This window comes from Eschrichtius robustus, chromosome 5 (assembly GCF_028021215.1).
Source record: "Eschrichtius robustus isolate mEscRob2 chromosome 5, mEscRob2.pri, whole genome shotgun sequence".
NCBI lineage: Eukaryota > Metazoa > Chordata > Mammalia > Artiodactyla > Eschrichtiidae > Eschrichtius > Eschrichtius robustus.
Genome location: NC_090828.1, coordinates 57,592,790 through 57,613,165, shown reverse-complemented (window position 1 = coordinate 57,613,165; position 20,376 = coordinate 57,592,790). Strand labels below are relative to the sequence as shown.

Genomic DNA, 20,376 nt, shown 5'->3' with positions numbered 1-20,376 from the left:
AGCTAAGTGATTTTAAAAATCAAGTAACTGTGCTCTATATCATAATTAAAGATCTCTAAAATGTGTAAAAATCCCATGGTGAAGGTTTTTATGGGTGAAAGCACTTCAAGACCTCAGGAGAAAAGAAGCCGTATTAATCCAAAGTTGTAGCAGCATTCATTATTATTGTTATTGCTATTCAAACAATTGAATTGTTTTAGTTAATTTTAATATTGTACTCTGTTGGATTACAGATGGCCACACATTTTTTGCTAGCCCTCCCCTGGAATCTGGGCTGACTTTGATGGCCTGTGTGACCTATAAAATACGGCAGAAGTGAGGTCCTAGGACTTCTGAAGCTAAGTCATAAGAAGTCTTGCAGCTTCCACCTAGGTCTCTTGGAATCCTCTTTCTGAACACCATGAGCTGGCATGTAAGAAGTCCAAATATAAAAGCAAAAACAAAATAACTCAATTTAAAAGTGGGCAAAAGACTTGAATAAACATTTCTTCAAAGAAGATATACAAATGGCCAATAAGCATATCAAAAAATGTTCAACATCACTAGTCATTAGGAAAATGTATATCAAAACCACAATGAAATACCACTTCACACCCATTAGGAAAATTACTATTTTTTAAAAGCAGAAAATAAAATATGTTGGTGAAGATGTGTAGAAATTGGGACACTCATGCACTGCTTATAGGAACGTAAAGTTGGTGTAGCCACTATGGAGAATAGTTTGATGGCTCTTTAAAAAGCTAAACATAGAATTACCAAATGGTCCAGCAATTCCACTCCTAGGTATATACGCAAAGGAATTGAAAGCAGGGACTTGAACAGATATTTGTACAGTCATGTTTACAGCTGCATTATTCACAAAAGCCAAAACGTGGAAACCACCCAAACGACAATCAACAGATGAACGGATATACAAAATGTGGCATGTATACAATGGAATAGTAATCATCCATAAAAAGAAATGAGGTTCTGACACATACTACAACATGGATGAACCTTGAAGACATTATGTTAAGTGAGCTAAGCCAAACACAAAGAATGAATATTGTATGATTCCACTTATATGATGTTCCTAGAATAGGTAAATTCATAGAGGCAGAAAGTAGAGGGGTTGAGGGGAAGGAGGAATGGGGAATGGGGAGTTATTGCTTAGTAGGTGCAGGGTTTCTGTTTGAGGCAATTAAAAAATTTTGGAAATAGACAGATGATTGTACTAAATTGTGAATGTACGTAATGAAACTTTAAAATGGTTTAAAAGGTAAATTTTATGTTATGTATATTTTACCACAAAAAAACCAAGAAAAATGGCAAATGATGTCATATATTAAAAAAGAAAAGAATAGGGAAAGGCAGAGGAATAAGAAGGAGGAGGGGGAGGAAGCTGTCCTAGCCCTAATGCCTTGAGACCCTCACAGGAGAGGCCACGTGTAGGTGCTCTGGTTGACAGACCTGGCTGATCCTGATGTCCAAGAATCCCTGCAGGAGCCAGACATGTGAGTGAGTCTGTCTTTGATCCTCCAGAGCAGCCTAACCTCCAGCTGATTACCTCTGAGTGACCTCAAGCAATGTCACTTGGAACTGAGGAATTACCCAGCTGAGCCCTGCCCTGCTCCTCAGAATCACAGACATGATAAATCAGTTGGCGTTTTAAGCTGCCAGGTTTCTGGGTAATTACACACATGTAATTCTTTAATTACATGAGAATCTTTGTGGGTAGGACTCAGTCCTCAGGAGTTTTTAAAACTGCCCAGTACTTTCCAATATGAAGTCAAGGTTGAGAACCACTGAAATGGAGGAATGAGGCATGGAGAAATCTTTAAAATTTCCATCCAGCTCTAAAAATTTTATACCTTAGCTATTTTATCAGTGCACTGGAAGAAGGTGGTCCTCTTTTCATGCCATGGACCTTGGTCCCAAGAAGCATCTGAAGAGTGTAGCAGCTCCAAAGCATTGGATGGTGGATAAACTGGTCAGTGTGTTTGCTCCTTGCCCATCTACAAGTCCCCACAAGCTGAGAAAATGTCTCCTTCTCATCATTTTCCTAAGGAACAGGTTTAAGTATGCCCTAACAGGAGATGAAGCAAAGATCTGCATGCAGCAGTTCATTAAGATTGATGGCAAGGTCCAAAATGATATAACCTACTCTGCTGAATTTATGAATGTCATCAGCATTGACAAGACTGAGAGAATTTCCATCTGATCTATGACACCAAGGGTGGCTTAGCTGTTCATCGTATTACACTTAAGGCCAAGTACAAGTTGTGCAAAGGGAGAAAAATCTCTGTGGGCACAAAAGGAATCCCTCATCTGGTTACCCATAATGCTTGCACAATCTGCTACCCTGATTCCCTCATCAAAGTGAACAACACCATTCAGATTGGTTTGGAAAGTGGCAAACCACCAACTTCTTCAAGTTTGACACTGGTACCCTGTGTCTGGTGACCAGAGGTGCTAACCTGGGAAGAACTGGTATGATCACCAACAGAGAGAGACACACTGGTTCTTTTGATGTGGTTCCTGTGAAAAATGCCAATGGCAACAACTTTGCCACCTGGCTCCCCAACATTTTTGTTATTGGCAAAGCCAAAAAAATATGGATTTCTCTTCCCCAAGGAAAAGATATCCACCTCATCATTGCTGAAGAGAGAGACAAGAGACTGGTGGCCCAGTGGGTGGGTGGGTGAGCAGTGGGTGAAATGATCTCTAAGTGACATGATTGGAAAAGTCTTTGTACTTAAGTAAAGATAATATGGCATGACTATTGAGTGAATAAATATTGTATAACCTGATACCCCCAAATGTTATCATTCCTTTAATAAATATTTATCACACGCTATGTTCCAGGCATTCTGCTTGACACCACAGATTCCAAGAGTAGTTCAGTATTCTAGATAGTGGGGGGCAATGAGGGGAATCAAAAAGAAATACAGACAGTATTCAGTCTCAAATCAAGGGAGGAAATGGAGTGGTCAGTTCTCCTTGGAGGGGGGGAAAGAGATTCAAAGAGGACATAACTTGAGCCAAGTCTTCAAGGATGATTTGCTACTTAATGAAGGTAAGGTACAGGTAGTCGAGGGTAGAGGAAGGACATCTCCAGTTGCCCAGCGCCCTGGTGTCTGACATTTACAGTAAAATTATTGATGTAATTAAGTGGGGACCTCTGTTTTGATTAATTCTATGACATCAGTGAACGACTTTCCTAAAAGGGCTTGTCTTATGAAGGAAGAAATGGTTCACAGGCAGTGTGATAGTACAACTAGTAATAACGGCTACTAGTTATGAGGCGCTACCGTGAGCCAGCACTGTGCTAAGCACACAATGTTCATGAGTTCAGTGACTTCTGATCTCACAAGCAAACTGCCTCAGAATATTCAGGGACCATAATGTGACAGATCATTTGGATTTGTTCCATGTGGTCCTGGGTTAGAACTAGGATCAATGAGTGGAAGCCATAGAAAGACAGACTTCAACTCAACCAAGAGAATAGCCACCAAAAAGACTATACCAGGATGGACTGAATGACTTCTGGACAAAGTATAAGTTTTCCAATTTTAAACATTTTAATATCTTCCTTTGTAATAGCTGTTACCCCCAAACTACTTAGAATTAAGAACAAGTGGCAAAGACAGAATTTAAAGAATTCTTTGAGTTTGTTATTCTGCTCACCCACAGATAAATCTCTATTTCCTACAAGGTCAGCAGGCAAAAAATAAAAAATAAAAGATAAGGATAGAGAACCTCTTCACTCATGTAAAATGCAAGGTTAAGCAGCTCGAGCACATTGAGTTCAACTCAGATATGCATAAGTGAGTAAGGTGTACCTCACAAAACTCTGAGACAAAGTGGTACCTGAAGCTTCTGCTTCAAGCTCAGTCCCCTCTTCTTCTTGTAGAGCTAGACTGGTGCCCAGAGTGCCGGTTCCAGCTGGCAGTCCCTTGCCCAGGTGGGTTCTTGTCCCCTGCCGTCCATCTATGGAGTCTACCTACCCATATGCTTTTGACTCTGAGCCTCTTGATTTGACAGATGGTTTTAACTTCAAATTACAAATAATCTTCTCTCTGAGTACTATCTCAGTCCCTAACTTATGTTTAACATTTTAGGTAATAGCCTGCTGTTCATCATCTTAAGCAATTTACAGGTTTAAACGTATCCTGTGTATGTGTGTGCACATGTACGTAGAGACGTGTGTTCTAATACAAATAACTTCTTACTTCATTATTTTCTCACACAACATCCTGAAAGAGGAGGGTAGAAAGAGGAAGCCTCCAGTGAACTGAGGTTTCCTCACACTCCTAGCACCATTACACCACACTTGAAGGACTCCATAACCCGACAACTTGTAGAAATGTTGAAGAAGGGCCTCCAAGTGCCAGGTGGGTAGTGGAACTAGATTACCTGGAATTGCTCTCCTAAGTCTAAGAATCTGTAACTCTCTGGTAATTAACTTGAGTTGAAATCAGCCTTGAAATGGGACTATTTCCCATCTCTGTCTTTCAGTCACAAGTCATAAATCATCATGGTTGGCTTACTGCGATCAGTGAAGGGGAGGGATTGGGAGGATCAGAACCCAAATGAAGTCATTGATTTATGTTTGGTTGCAGCCAAGATTACAGAAATGAATAAGACATGGTCCTATGCTCAGGAAGTTCATAATCTAGTAGGGGAAACAGAGCCATTCCAGATCATTTTAGAACAATGTGGCAAGTAAAGCGATTTAAAAAAAGATGTGTACAAGGTGTCATGGGACCACAGAGGAGGGGCACGCAGTCAACATGGGCTAAGATGCAGAATTTGGAAATCATCTGGAGGAAGTGATTACTAAAATGGACCTTAAGGGAATTTCCTGGCAGTCCAGTGGTTAGGACTCAGCGCTTTCATAGCCGTGGTCCCGGGTTTGATCCCTGGTCGAGGAACTAAGCTGCAAGCTGTGAGGCACGGCCAAAAAAATAAAATAAAATAAATAAAATGGATCTTAAAATAAAAATAGGACTTACACTGGCATGTAAAGAGAGACGTCGGCACTCTGGTGTTGTGGTGTGTTGTGCTGTGTTGTGTTGTGTTGTGTTGTGTTGTGTATGGAGGGGGAAATTCTACGTTGTGACAGAGCTGTCAAGGCCAGCATGGGTGAGAGATGGGGCTGGAGAGGACACTAGGAGCCAGACCACAAAAGGCTTAAATGCCTCATCAGGGCATCCAGGCTTTACCTGGCTGGCAGGAGGGAGCCATTGTTGGGTCTTAAGCAGGAGAATGACATGGTCACATATGCCTTTCAGATAACTCTGGCATGGCTTTGTAGAAAATTTATTTCAGGAGACAAGACAGGAGGCAGGGAGTAGTTAGGAGACTACGGTACTAATCCAGAGAGGAGATGATAAGGGCTTGAACCTGAGTGTTAGCAGTTAGGGGAAGAAATTAAGTTGAGAAATATTATTACATGGTGAAATTGGAAGGTTCAGAAGATGGTTGGGCATGGTGGGGGGTGTGTCCAATAGGGGTGGATTAGGGACAGTTTCCAGGTATCTACCTAGTGTCACTTCCCAAGTGAGGTATTTCTTGGCCACCCTATTAAAACTACATCATCCTTACCAACATTTCCTATCCTCTTTCCCAGCTACGTCTTTCTCTATAGCTCTTATAACACATTATACAATTCTATTACCATCTATTTCCCCCCACTAGACTATATGAGGTTCTTCAGGGCAGAGATTTTGTCTCTTTGTTCACTGAGCAGTCATTGGAACCCACCATGGGCTCAATAAACGTCTGCAGAAGGAATGAATGCACAATAGTGGTACTGAGAAGCTGAGAAAAAGAATGCAGGAAGAGGAACAGATTTAGAGAAAAAGTTGAGTTCAGTCTGGGAATTTCTAGACTATCCCAGGGAAGGCTCTGTAGGAAAGATAAAGCTCTACAGAGTCTCAGAATGTTAGATCTGACAGGTGCCCCAAGGACAGTTCTACACAGTTCCTTCATTTGGGGAAGAAAGAAACTGAGATCCAGAAAAGTGATGTGCCTTGTCCATGGCAAGACAAACACTAGCCAGATCCTAGCACAGCTGAGCTGAATGCCCAGCCTCCTGCTCCCAACTCCAGACCTTTAATGTTTGTGCCTCACATTGTCTGGTTTCTGCTGATTTTTAGATACCTAAAAATCGCTTGCCTTTGACCTTCAGCTAGAACTTAACCAAACTGTTAAATGACTGTTTCTTTGGGGCCTACTTGACCAATTACTCCGAGAAAGAAAACTTTGAGCCTGAACCAAAACTTGGAGCCTGAACCAGGCTGAAGCTGTAGCAGCTGTGCTAGAACAATAGACAGCTTTGCCTCTATGCCTCATACCAGACAAGGGGTTGCCTGAACCACTTAGTGACCTCATTTTTATTTAATATTTTTAAATGGAAGTATAATTTACACACAGTGAAATGTACAGATAATAAGTACACAGGTCAATGAATTTTGACAAACATATACACCCCTGTAACCACCACACCAATAAAGATCTCTCCTACCTTTCTCAGTCAAAGCCCCTTCCCAGAGGCAACCACTTTTCTGATTTCTATCACTACTTCATATAAAAGAAAAAATGCACTATAGATTCTTCTGTGTCTGGCTCCTTTTATTCATGTCTTTTAGCATCATGTCTGTGTGATTCAGCCATATTACTGCTTCTATCAGTAGTCTTTTCCTACATATTGCTGAGTAGTATTCCATTGTATAAATATACCACACATTGTTTACCCATTCTCCTATTAATAGATATTTGGGTTATTTCTAATTTCTGGCTATTGTGAATAAAGCTGCTACAAACATTCTTGTTTAAATGTGTTTATGGACATATGTTTTCATTTCTTTTAGGTAAATATCTAGAAATGAGATAGCTGGTTCATAGGGTAGGTACATGTTTAACTTTATACAGAACTGCCAAACAGTTTTCCAAAGTGGTTATGTGATTTTACATTCCCACCAACAACGCATAAGATTTCATTTCCAATTGCTTCATATCTTCACCAATCTGGGTATTGTCAAGCCTTTTCATTTTAGCCACAAGAAGAGTCAAATAAACACAATATATTTTTCAGTCTCTGCCAGCACTTTGGAACATTCTGTTATTATGCAGAATTTCATACATTCACTAAAGCATTAGATGTACCCATCACTCAGTTCAATAATTATCAGCTCATGGCCAATCCGGTTTCATCTCCATACACATCTATCCCCTCCTCCCATATTATTTTGAAGCAAATCTCAGACATCATATCACTTCATCCATAAGTATTTCAGTATGTATCTCTAAAACATAAGGACTCTTTTTAAACCTAAGTAAAATGCTATTACATTTATTTTTAAAACAGTAGTACTTTAATATCATTAAACATTCAGTCAATGTGCAAATTTCTAATTGTCTGAACAATGTCACAAATTATTTTGCTCAGTTTGTCTGTTCAAACCAGGATCCAAATAAGTATGCATATTACAATCAGCTAATATGTCTTTTGAGTATCTTTTAATTCAAAGGTTCCCCCTCCTTTTCTTTTATTCTCTGCAATGTTTTTGTTAAATAAATTGGATTGTTTGTCTTCTAAAATTTCCCACAGATTAGACTTTGCTGATGCATTATTTAACATATTCCTCTGTCCACTGTATTTACTGTAAATTATTCTTTGGATCTAGGAGCTTAATCATATTCCAGTTCAATTTTTTTTTAGCAAAACTACCTTTTATTTGAATTGTGTTCTTCCATCAGGAGGCACATAATGTCTGTCTCTTTTTCTTATGTCAACACTGTTGAGGCTCAATGCCTAGATCGTTCATTCATTTTGGGATGCAAAATGGTGATATTCCAATTCTATTCTGTCTTCATTTATGTGTTGAGATATTTCCATAAAAAGAAACTTTTTTCATCTACTATTTGTTACCCCGTGGTACAATTAATATAAAAAAAAAAACCAGAATAAATTCTTATTTCCCTTTATTTACCAATTTTTTAAACAACGAATTCTCTACCATTCTTCAATGATAACCAATTAGTTTGGGACTTTTTCTGTATTATTAGGATGAACTCACATATTTAAACATATTTGGTGTGTTTCAGTCCATTGCACTTACCATTTTTGATGATAATTTTTTTCTGCCAATCAAATTACTTAATCCACTGACAAATAGCATTGAAAAGTATTACTATGCTTCAAATGGTTTTTATTTTCAATTGCGTACATGGCTGTCTTCCTAATTCAAATAATTACACAGTATACGGCAGTGTTCTCACCAGCAGCTTCAGACAGCACCCACTCTGTCCTGGCCTCTTGTGTAAGCTTGTCAAGGAGGAGAGTCCTCCTGTCATGGACTTAGCTTGTGGCTTCCTACAATACAGCAGGGACACCCAGAAGGCTACTAGAACTTGGGCAGCAGAGCAGAGAGGTATTTACTACAGCCCTGAACCTGACTATTTGGGTTCAAATCCTGGCCTACCTGTCAAGCTTGGTGAAGTTACTTTATGTTTTTCTGCCTCATTTTCCCTATGTGTGAAATGGAGAGTAGTAGCAGTACCTCAAAGGGATGTTATGATGATTAATGAGCTAATAGATGCAAAACACCATTTGCCTGGCATATTGAGCACTCAATAAATGAACAAACTTATTACTGCTCTCATCATTCAAGCTAAACCTGGATTTTCTTTAGAATTCCTAGCCCTACCCATGAGTGGAGGTTTCAGACTCAGATGCCTGCAGGACCTCTCAAACTCCAGTCTCTACTCAGAAGAAAGACACATCAATTAGTAAGAGGCAGTTGAACTATGACATGCACTAACCTTCATAAGACACAAGAGGGAAAAGAAAGCTATGCTCTCAGTATACAATCCTTATTTGTTTTATCATCTTAACTCATTTTTCTTGGAGCCTCTTGTGTGCCAAATGGAAATATCTACTTTGATAAAGACTTTAAACTTCAGAAACCACTTTCACCCACATTATCTCGATCCACTTAACAGTCCTGGATAGAGGCAGGGTTTATTATCCCCATCTGACAAACAAGGGAGCTGGCAGTGACTTGCCCAAGGTCACAGAGTCAATTACAGGCACAGCAGGAACCAACAGCCAGATTTTCTGCCTCTTTTACAGCAGCTTGAGGCCATCGTGGCCTCCTCTTCTCATCCATTGACTTATTAGTTCAATAGCTATTTATTGAGCATCTATTTATTTGTCAGACACTCTTCTAGAACTAGCATGCTGTTGATATAGCAGCAGATACAGCAGTGAAGAGGAAAAATCACATGGACAAAAACTCCTGCCTTCGTAGAGTTTACTTTCTAGTGGGAGGAAACCAAAAACAAATCAATGCTATGGAAAAGCAGAAAGCAAAGAAGAATAATGGGGAGTGTATATAGAGTAATAAGGAGGGGTACAGCTTTAACTGACTGGTCAGGGAAGGCCTTACTGAGAAGGTGACATTTGAGTCAAGTGAGGGAGGTAAGGGAGGAACCTTGCAAACATTTGGAGGAAGAGCTACCAGGCAAAGAGAAGTGGCAAAGGCAAAGGCCCTAACTGGGAGGCAGGCCTAGTATGTTCTAGGAACAGCATGCAGGTAACCTTAGCTGCAGTAGAGGCAGCAAGAAAGAGACTAGTGTCAGGACCAAATTTTTTAGGGCTCTGTAAGTAATTGTAAGGCCATTAACTTTTATCCTGAGTTAGATGGGATGCCATTGGAAGATTATGATATAATCCTTACCAGGAAGTGAAATCAATAATAATATATGATAACCCTAAGATAACCCAGCAATTCCAATCCTAGGTATCATACTCACCAGAAAAGCACAGATACATGCACCAATAAACATATACAAGAATGTTCATAGCAGCATTATTCAAAATAGCCAAAAACTGGATATAGCCTAAATGTCAAACAACAGAAGGACAGATAAATACACTTTCTTTATGGATGTTATATTTCAATGATGTCTATTAAAGAAATAATGATAGCATGAACAAATGAAAGGTCTATGATATCTACCCATGCTCAATAATGATTGAGCACCTACTATTACAAGGCACTGTTAGCCACTCTCAGCTTAATTATTGTATTACTTATTATTATTGTACCACATAACAGCAGACCTTTGGGGAAGGGGTCTTAGTTCTCTTGATAAAGTGGTAGCAAGTTCATCATTCTGAGAGCAGAGGTCTAATGCTAAGCCCATCCACCCACCTGTGGTCCAATAATCAGGCAATGATGAAGGAAGGCCCTCAAGATAAACACCTCTTCTTAAGAGCTAAGATCTGCAAAACCCACTCAAGCTCTTAACAAATACTTTCAATGAGGCACACCTGAATGGGATGTCTTTATCAGAAAATACAATCAAGAATAGATGATAAATAACTATAAGGAAATATATGACCTTAATGTAAGTTTTTAAAATTTCTAGTTAATTGAGAGTAGGGTAGCTTACAAAAATGTTTCACATTTCCTCAGCTGACTTACAGTCAAATCTTTTTGCCTATTAATAGACCAGCTATCCATCTGGCATTTAAATCCCATCTTCTAGGACAGGGGTCCCCAACCCCCAGTATCGGTCTGCGGCCTGTTAGGAACCAAGCCGTACAGCAGGAGGTGAGCGGCGGGCGAGCGAGCGAGGCTTCATCTGCCGCTCCCCATTGCTCCCCATCGCTCGCATTACCGCCTGAACCATCCCCCCCATCGCTGGCATTACAGATTGATCCAACACCCCGCCCCTCGTCTGTGGAAAAATTGTCTTCCACGAAACCGGTCCCTGGTGCCAAAAAGGTTGGGGACCGCTGTTCTAGGAGACAGGCTGACAAGGTGAGTTTCTTATATTTTCAACTAAGGAATATATAGAACAGGTCATTAAAACCATACCCTCAAAGTCAGACTGTATTAAAGCCAAATTACTTTAAATATGGCATGTTTTAGTGTTATGTTCTACATCTTTCTTTAATGTATTATATGCGAATATTTGTAGAGGCCCATAAGATGTGTATTACAATGGTGGGAGCATTTGATCCCTAAACCAAGAATAAGGTCACAGTAGAACCAAAACTCAGATGGGTAGGGGAAAAAAACAGAAATGACTCTGGAAAATACTCAGGGAAATAAGAAACCCAGAGCTTAAAGCAAACCATAAACCACAGCTTTCTAATTCTGAGACGATAGTGGTGAACATCTGTTTACCAGTTAAATACAATGCCATTTACGTGAGGGAGTACATTTAATGGACAAAGCATTAAGAACATTGAAGGATGACATGTTTTGTTAGCAGTAATGTGTGACTGCACAGCCTTTCCAACCAGCACTCATGTCCAACATAACTGAGGAGCTCGGTGAGCCCCTCCCATTACATCAAATTCTCTCTGTTCAAAGCCTGTGTCTGGCAAAGAAAACAAAGCTGTCCTGGATGTCCATGTTGTGAGTTCCAGGACCACAGAGCAAATGGAAGATTCTCCTTGGAGATATTTTATGTGGAGGAGCCACAGAATCTAAAACCATGAAAACTAATAGTCTAATGACTTTGAGTTTTTATAGTTATTTCAATCATCATTTTAAAAAGATAGAGCCAGAGAGAACTTTTCTAAACACCTTGACTAATAAATCGTCAGTGTTTAAACAACAATTACATTATGAAATGGAAATTAGCTGTCATGATCAAGCCATATGGCTAATATAATTGATTGGTTCATATTTTTAAGAGGATGGAAAGCACAACCCAAAGAATAACTAAATAGCTTTTACAAAATTAACTAGAGATGATAAGTTCTATTTTGCTGGGGTTTTTTATGTGAAGAACAGAGAAAAAAATCTTTGTTATCTCTGATTTTGAACAGAAACCATGAATTTAAGAGTTCAATGATTTGATTAATTAAAAAACCCTTCACACAAAGTGGAAATTTGCACGTATATAAATGCAAAATAGATATACATTTATGTGGGGGAAAGAGACATTAAAATGAAAAGCAATACAAATATTCACTTCTATAGTTGATAGCATGAGAAAAAAAATAGTTCTGGGTTTTCTCCCTGTTTTAAAAGTACACGTCAGCATATTTGGAGTAACTCTGCAGTTATATCATGTTTGACTGTGTTTTATCTGCAGCCCTCCTCTAATACATGACAATTTCCTACATTGATACTGGAGAAACTAAGATGTGTTTACAGAAAAATATCCCTCGGCTTGATAGGGACCTGTCTTGAATTTTAAAGTGGCAAACTGGGCACAGTTGTCCCTTCTCATCTGAGTGTCCTGAACCCCTTCCCTGAAACTGGATTGAACTTTTCTTCTGTTGAGCTCTCAACCTGAATGAAAATAAGCTCTAATCAGTCTGTAGTGGAAATGTATGTCTTGTGGCGTTTCTCCTCTTTGCTTAGGTTTTGTTGGGGGGGGGGGTTATTGTTGGTGTTATTGTTTTCAGTGAATTATTGGCTCTATCCTCCTGGGTTGCCAGTGTAAAATGCTTCAAATAGATTATTTCCTTTAACGTTCATGAAGATCCTTTAAAGAAGCATTATTATTATCATCCCCATTTTACAGGAAATTAAGAATCAGAGTGTAGAATCCACTACATTGTAGAGTGGCAGAGGTCAGAAGACATTACTTCTAAGCCCGCATTATTTTCACTGGGCTATCTAGAAAGAGAGATTTATCCATTGCTATTCTTTGCCCTTGGAAATGGGTTTCTGAAAGGTGGGAGTGGCAAATGTTGCCTTAACTTTTAAGATAGGCAGTGGTAGGGGGTGGGAAGGAGGAGTTTCACAACAAACAGGGACCTGAAAGGCACAAACGTGGGACTTTTTTTTTTTTTTTTGTCTGTGTTGGGTCTTCGTTGCTGCGCATGGGCTTTTCTCTGGTTGCTGCGAGCGGGGGCTACTCTTCATTGCAGTGCGTGGGCTTATTGAGGTGGCTTGTCTTGTTGCGGAGCACGGGCTCTAGAGCGCAGGCTCAGTAGTTGTGGCGCATGGGCTTAGCTGTTCCGCCGCCTGCAGTATCTTCCCGGACCAGGGCTCGAAACTGTGTCCCCTGCATTGGCAAGCGGATTCTTAACCACCGCACCACCAGGGAAGACCACAAACCTGGCACTTTGAGTTATGGAAGTGGAAAGGAATTTTTCTCAAATCGGTTCAGCCAAAGCAGGCCTGGCATTTTTAAGCCCACTGGCCTACCTTTGAGCACCCACTCCTCTGCAGCACTTCATACCCACAGATCCTGAGTCCACTGGGTCTCATCCTGCCTGTGTGTTAGTGTAGGAGAGAGAGGACCTTGGGTTTGCGCTGATGCGTGCTTTGTGGAATGCCTTCTAAAAGCAAGCCCCACACTACTTTTTTGTGTGACATGAAATAACTCGTGAAATCTTTAGAACATCCCCCCGCCCTTTGAGGTAGACAGAGAAGACACAAAGAAAAGTCTAGTAACTTACCCAAGGTCTCAGAGCAAATAAATGATGCATGTGGAGGCGGGGGCTGCAGACTGGCCCAAGGGGTTCCCCGGGGCCCCTCTCAAGCCCACGCTGTTTCACTAGAGCTCTCCGTAGTGCTGGCCTGGACTTGGTACAAGGATCTTAGCGCCGCCACTAACGGTGGGGCAGAAGGCCGAGGGAGGAAGACGGAGGGGGAGCGCACCCCAGGGGCAGGCGCTCTTTCGGGGACTTGAGCTTCAATAGTCCAAGTCTTCGTTTACTAATGAACTTTAGAAAAGCAGCTAGACGGAGACCCTGGGCGTCGCCAGAGTCCCAACTTCTACTGACACTTTGCCATGCGGTGGAAGGCGCGTGTGGACGCATCTGCCCGCCCACAAAAACGGAGGCCCTTGGGGCTGTGTGACGTTCAGGTCCGCCCGTTAGAAATCGGTGGCACGTTACAGAAAAACCCCTCCAGTGTCCCGGCTCTTTGGAAACGTGAGGCCCCGCTCTCCTTAGAGCAACGTCTGAGGGGCCAGCACTTTGCAGAAAATCTCCGGATGTTTCGGGGCATCCCCGGGAAAGCTTTTCTAACCGCCAGTCCCCGTTCACGGGTACCAGGCCGGCAGGGCCAGAGGTTGGCGCATTTACCACCGGGAAGACGTTGCGGGCTTTCCCCGCCCAGCTCGTCGCGGGGCCAGCCCTGCCCCGGGGCTCCTTTTCGGCCCTGCCTGGGCGGCTGCCGAGACCACATCCTCACTCGGCGCCACTGGCCGCTACCCTGCTCCTCCGACCCTCGCTGCGCAACTGAGTCAGTTGCGAAAGGCGCAAAGTCCAGGGCCGCTCCCAACAAGCCCTCGGCTGCCTCTGAGTACGCGGCTGCGGACCCAACCTTGACATCCCCTGGTTGCTACAGGATAGGAGCGCGTCTGTGACCTTCTTTAGCTTCTGTTCCTTCAAAGAAAAAGAGAGACAGAACCGAAGGTGGCTGTGGGACCAAGAGTGACCATTGGGCCAAAACCCAACGTTTATTTTCCTTTCCTTTGTCTTAAAAAAAAAAAAATCCTCTGGCGCTGCTAGGCCGCTAACGCCTAAAGACAGAGTTGTGCGAGGGATGGGAAGCCCTCGGTGATTTTCGCCGGCCCTGCGAGTCCAGAAGCTAGTAGAAGCCAGCAGGGACGGACCTTCCTCGCGTCGGGAGCGCCAGGGTCGGGCCCCGCGGTCTTGTCCCACTTCCGGGCCTGCGAGGCTGCGGCGAGCCACGCTCGGCCGGCCGGGAAGAGTAGAGACAACCAGGCAGGGCTCTGCGCGCGCCGGGCGCCTAGCCTTGCCGCTGCCCTCGCGGTAACGTGAGACCCTTGCAGCGCGAGCCGGCTCCTGCATCCTGACCCGCGCGCACCAGTTGGAGAATGGTGCTCTCAGCAGGGCACCTCGCCATTTTTAGGGCCACGTTTCTGAGGGTCTGGGCCTCTATCTTTTCCCCACTCGCCAGCCGCCTTTGTCCCTCAGCTCCCAGAAACCGCGCGGGCCCCCGCGAGCTGGGGAAAGCTCGGGTTTGCGCAGCAAGTGGAGGGCAGAGGTCAAGAGTTCTGCCGGTCACCCGCCAAAGAGGCGGCAGGGACTCCAGTAACACAAATGAGGCCTGCCACTTCTCAGTTTTCAAAGTGTGAAAGTTTCTAATGCACAGAGTTCATCTGGGTTCACTCTCCGTGGTAAACGCCAGCGACCTACTAAGGAGACACTTGCAGGTAGGACTTCGTTAAGGCCAACGAGGAGCAAGTCTGACTGCAGGCTTTCAGGAGTCTCCTAAGGAGGTCCCTAAATCCTCCGGGGGAAACTAAGGTTTCAACAGAAGATTCCAGAAGCTTAAGCCTGCACTTGCCTGGCACAGCCGGTGGCCCCAGCCTCCTGGGTCAGCAGCTCTGCCTCACCTGGAACTCTCCCCATGTCCCATCGGTCCCCTTGGATTACTCGCATTGGGCTCCCCAAGGGCAGACAGTCAGGGTCCGCTTCTGCCGGCTCTCAGGATGCTTCTGGGGCGGGGCGAACAGCGCTAGTCCCAGCTTGGGCCCGCCTACCCCCACCCTGCACCTCGGGCCGGGGTGCTTTAAGAATATCTTCCCTTCGCTTGATGGGACGACCGCCCATCCAGCTGTCGTGTCGCCAGCGCCGGCAGCCCCAAGCCCCTGTAGCCCGCTGGGTCTTGCGCACCCGCCCTGTGCGGTCACCAAGCGCAGCCCCAGTCCTGCCTGTACATTTCAAAATCAGCAATCGAGGCTCCGACGGGAAACAGACGTAAGAGTCTCACACACTTGAGCGTGCCCAATCCGGATCTCCAGCCCAGCCGGCCTTCTCTCCTGCCTGCAGGCGCCAGGGATGAGAGGAAAAATAACGACAATGGTTATCACTTACTGAACACTGACTACGTGCCCAGCAAACTTTAAAAGGCTTTATTTTCTCGAACAAGCCTTCCAACAATCCAAATGAAACAAGTCTACTATTATATCCATTTTACAGAAGAGAAAACTGAGATGCAGAGAGGTTAATAGATCAATTACCTGAGCTCCAGCCGGGAAGAGTCCGACATCACACGCCTTTAATTTTAGAGAGGATGTGGAGATTGTTGGTAAAGGAGGCAGAATGTGGCCTGCAGGGCTCGACTGGGCTCCCTGATCCTTTGGTTCTCCCATGTCACCCAGCAACAAACGAAAGGAAGCATTTCCAGGGACTCTGCTGGGGAGAAGGCCGGGCAAGGGAGGCAGAACTCTGCTGAGGACCTCAGCCTAGTGACAGACTCATCTCATCTCATCTGGCTTCTAATCTTGGCTCTGTATGTTTTAGTTGTATAACCTTGGGCAAGTTGCTTAACCACTTTCAGCTTCTGTTTTCTCAGCTATAAAATAGGAATAATAGTTCATAATGCATCCTTGTGAGGATTAAACGAAGTAAAAGACTTACTTTTTCCTCTTGTTTTCCCTTCGGTTTCCTCATGCCTAGCGTGGTGCCCAGGCAGGACACAGTTATGCTCATGATAAGGTCTTTTTCTTCTGCTTTGCTTTTCTGGAAGCAGTGCAGGCTGCACCTAGTGTCTCCCACCCATCCTACTGGTTGCCTGACTCGGCCCAGGCACCAGTAGAAGTAGGTGATCCTCTTTCCTTGACCTTAGGCCTGGACCTGGTAAGGCTCTGGGGCAGAGCATTCCACAGATTGGCCTCAGCCTTGGAAGCTCGAAGAGCAGTGGGCAAGGAAGGGTGAGGGTGGCCAAAGGAGGGAGTAAGTCTGGGTCCACAGACTCCCCACTCCTTCCTATTAACAGAAATGACTAACACACAGAACTTACTCCAATGACAGGCCCTACCTAGTCTAGTGTGAGCTTTACACATATTAACAGTCTTCCCAACAATCCATTGCAATAGGACTATCCCTATGTTATGGATGAGAAAATTAAGGCACAAAAAGGATCAGTAACTTGCCTGTGGTCACACCACCAATGAGTGACAGAGGGGGGAATTCAAACCTCTAGGCTCTACAACCTCTCACTTTTGGGGAGTGTCAGCAGTGGGAGGAGAAGAAGACCCTCGCCAGGGGAGAAGGCCAGTTAGAACCTGAGTCTGCAAGATTTCCCCACAGTGCCCTTAGGTTGGGAGGCTTGCAGGTGACAAGGTCCAGAATAGCTGTCCACCCCCAAACCTTATCCTCCTTTCCCTCCCCCACCCCTGCCCCCAGGAGCCACTCCCCACAAGACCTGGAGCCCGCTGCCTGAGAGACCTATCTTCAAATTGCAGCTCTGTCCAGCCTTATCGCCAGGCCTGGACCTACCTTGGGCCTTAGTGTACCTGAGTCTGATGCTGTCCCCGCCTGACCTCAGAGCTACTTCATCATCAATCTGTCACTGTCCTAGGGGCCTCTCTGGGTCCAGGTCTCTCAACTCCATGTGCCTAAGTCTCTTTTCTCTGCTTGGAGAGCTGGTCAAATTTCTAGGAAACCTCTGCCTCCTACCCCCTCATCCCATTTTCTCTCATCTGGAGACCTCCTGGGACAACAAGACCTGTGCAATCTCCAGACCATTTCTTTTATATTTGGGGGCGGGGGGGGGCGCGGAGTGGGTAGAAGGTTGTTTATTGACGGATTGAAGGCTGCAGAGAATTTGAGGCTCTGATGGTGGATGTGGCGAGAACCAGGCCCAGGGGAAAGCCCAGTGCCCCTTAACCCCAAGTCCCTTTGAAACCCCCCTCACAGCACCCCAGTTGGGGACCACACCCAACTGAACCCTGAGTGTCAGTCACTGCCTCTGGGAGCCCCTCCATCCCTTGCCCTCTGATTAAGGGTGACAGTTAAGGCAGATGTTTCCTGACCCAGACTTTACTCGCCACAACCCACCCCCAATCCCTCCCATTAGCAGCCCTGGGCGCTTCAGGAGCCTTTGGCCTCTTCTCCATCCCCATCATTTATTCATTTGTTCAGTCAACATTTACTGAGCTTCTGTTCTGCGCAGATCCCAAGCTAAGAACCCAACACTTGCCCTGCGTGGACATCCAAGTCCAAGGGAGGAGAACACAGGAGTCTCTGAGGTGAGGAGAGGAAGAAATCAAAGAAGGTGATGTGGCAGAAGAGGTGACCCCAGGGTGAATAGGAGTTGGGAGGCCCGAGAAGTCTATTGGGGTGTTCCTAAATGACCCTCTGGACCAAACTTCCACATGGCCTCTCTGTGGACAGCCTGGTGGTCAGGGAGGAGGTGGGTGGGGCTGGGAGCCCCCTGAGCACTTTCCTGAACTGGTCACTTCACTTTCCCCTGGGAGCCTCCTGCAATTGGGCCAGCAGAGCTCTGTCCGCAATGCAATCAGAGGTGGCCTGTCCTGGAGCTGGACAGACATTGCCTGCCCCTCACAATTCCTGGGCTCAGGCATCTGAGTGGTGGTGATCAACTTTTACAAGGCACCAGTCCCCGCCCCCAGGTGACCTGGACAGCCAGCAGGGGGGTGACAAGCCTTGGCGGAATGAATGGGAGAGGGGGGTCATACAGCTGAAGGCCAAGTGCAAGCAGTCGCTGCGGAGACTGCAGTCTTGAAGCGTTTTTCCCTCATTCCGGTCTCATTCGCGTCTCCTAGCTTGGTTCCTCGGTCGAACCCATTTGGAAACCGCAGGAACAACGTTCCCCTAGGTTAGCGCCGGCGGCGGCGAACCACTCGTGGCTCCTCCTCCAGAGGCTTCGTCCCCCTTCTCGGGGAGAGTAGGGAGGAGCGAGACCCAGCGGGGCGTCCCCCCCCCAACCCCTGCAGCAGGTTTGGAGACCCCGCCCCTGGGGAGCTGTCTTCCCCAGCGCCCGGATTTACTCCCGGCTGCCCTCGCAGAAACCCCGGGCCACCCTTAGCTGCCTTCTCGCCTGGTCCTCCTGCTCGGTGTGCGAAATGGAGCGGAGAATGTCCGAGTGGGCATCTCCAGGCCGCGGAGTCCCCCGGGCCGAGCGCGCTGCCAGGGCTGAACCTGAGAAAGCAGAAGTTCGCGGATTCGAAGTGACGACCCCGGCACCCCTCCACCAAGCGGACCCGCCCACAGAAGGAAAAGGCCTGCCTGGGATAGACCCCCAAATGGGGTCGTGCGTGGTGAGGGATAGGCCTCCTCACCCGAGACCGCCTCTGCGGGCCCTGCTACCGTCCCCGGAGCCGCAGGTTTCTGCCGGCTCAGGAAGGCTAGGGTCCTTCTTTCTTGTTTGGTCAACGCCAAAGCAGATCTGCCCCATGGCGTCGCCCCTCCCCCCCATTACGGAGGGCAGCTCCCTTGTATGGAGCTGCCCGCGTACCCGCACACACCCCTCTTTGAGGCCTAGCCTCTGGGACAGCTTAGCCCAGTGGCTGAGATCAGAAACAGGATCTGAGCAGCGCGGGTCTGAACTCTGGTCTGCCACTTAGAAAAAGTGTTAATCACGCAGCCCAGTAAAATGGAGATAATAAGAGAAACTATCTCGTAAGAGTGGGGTGAGAATTAAATGAGTTAGTATGTGAAAAGTGCTTTTGACAGTACCTGGCAAATGGAAAGCGCTTAAATGTTAAGCGCCCATGATTTAAAAAAAAAAAAAAAAAAAGTGGTGGTGAGGGGATGGAATGTAACGAGGCCCCAGTGGAACACCCATTTTAATCCCTCGTGCTTCTCCGCAAAGCCTTCTGCCCAGGGGCTCTGATTTTGTTGTCTGAGAGAACTTGAGTCAGGCCTCGAGATCAGGGTCGGCAAACCAGCGCTGCTTGCGTAGGGAGAGGGGAGAGAGATTGGATTTAGAAATCTGAGGCCAAGCCCTGCCCTACCGCAGCTTCTACTCAAGGGTGGAACCTAGCCTAGACTCCCGCCCCCACCCCACCGCCAAAGCTGCCAAACCTAGCAGGAGATCTCCCGAGGTTCCCCAACCGTTTTGGCATGGGGGTGGACACAGCAGGGTCACCGTCTCAACTCAGCTCGCGCCAAAGGGCTCATTAAATCCCCCTGCGGGCAATCCTCGTCCCAGGAATAAGTAAATCTCCTCCTAGTCTGGCTTGGAGGAACCAAGGGTCGCTGGAGGCGGCCAGGTTTACCCTCCTAGCCCCCATCCAAGTCTCTCTGAGAGGGCGAACGCTGGGCCACGCAGGGGCACGGTGTTCCTCTGCGAACACAGCCTGCGCCCAAGGCTGGCTTTGAGGCGGCGACTAATTTGGGGCCGGGAAAGCCGAACCCTGGGGTCGGTGTCTTGGCTGACAGGGCTCTCTCCCCGGCCACTGGGCTAGCAGGCGATTCCTAGCAAATTCTCCCAAGGAGATGGGTCCGTGTTTATCAACCGGCATGCCCCGCCAGTCCCTTTCTTTGGTAAACACTCTTTAAACAAACAGCCATCAGGTCTGTTATTGCCAAAGCTGCTCAGAGCTTTAATAAAAGCCCAGGGAAGATCAGAACCCGCGTCCAAAGCTGCTGCTTAATCCAATGAAGGCAATTTCCGAGGATAATTGCGAACA

General features: G+C 45.7%; 1 pseudogene; it reads left to right on the top strand.

Annotated features, from left to right (window-relative positions):
- The first annotated feature begins 1,900 nt into the window (after positions 1-1,900).
- LOC137764854 (small ribosomal subunit protein eS4-like) lies at positions 1,901-2,684 on the top strand (annotated as a pseudogene).
- Positions 2,685-20,376: the final 17,692 nt, after the last annotated feature.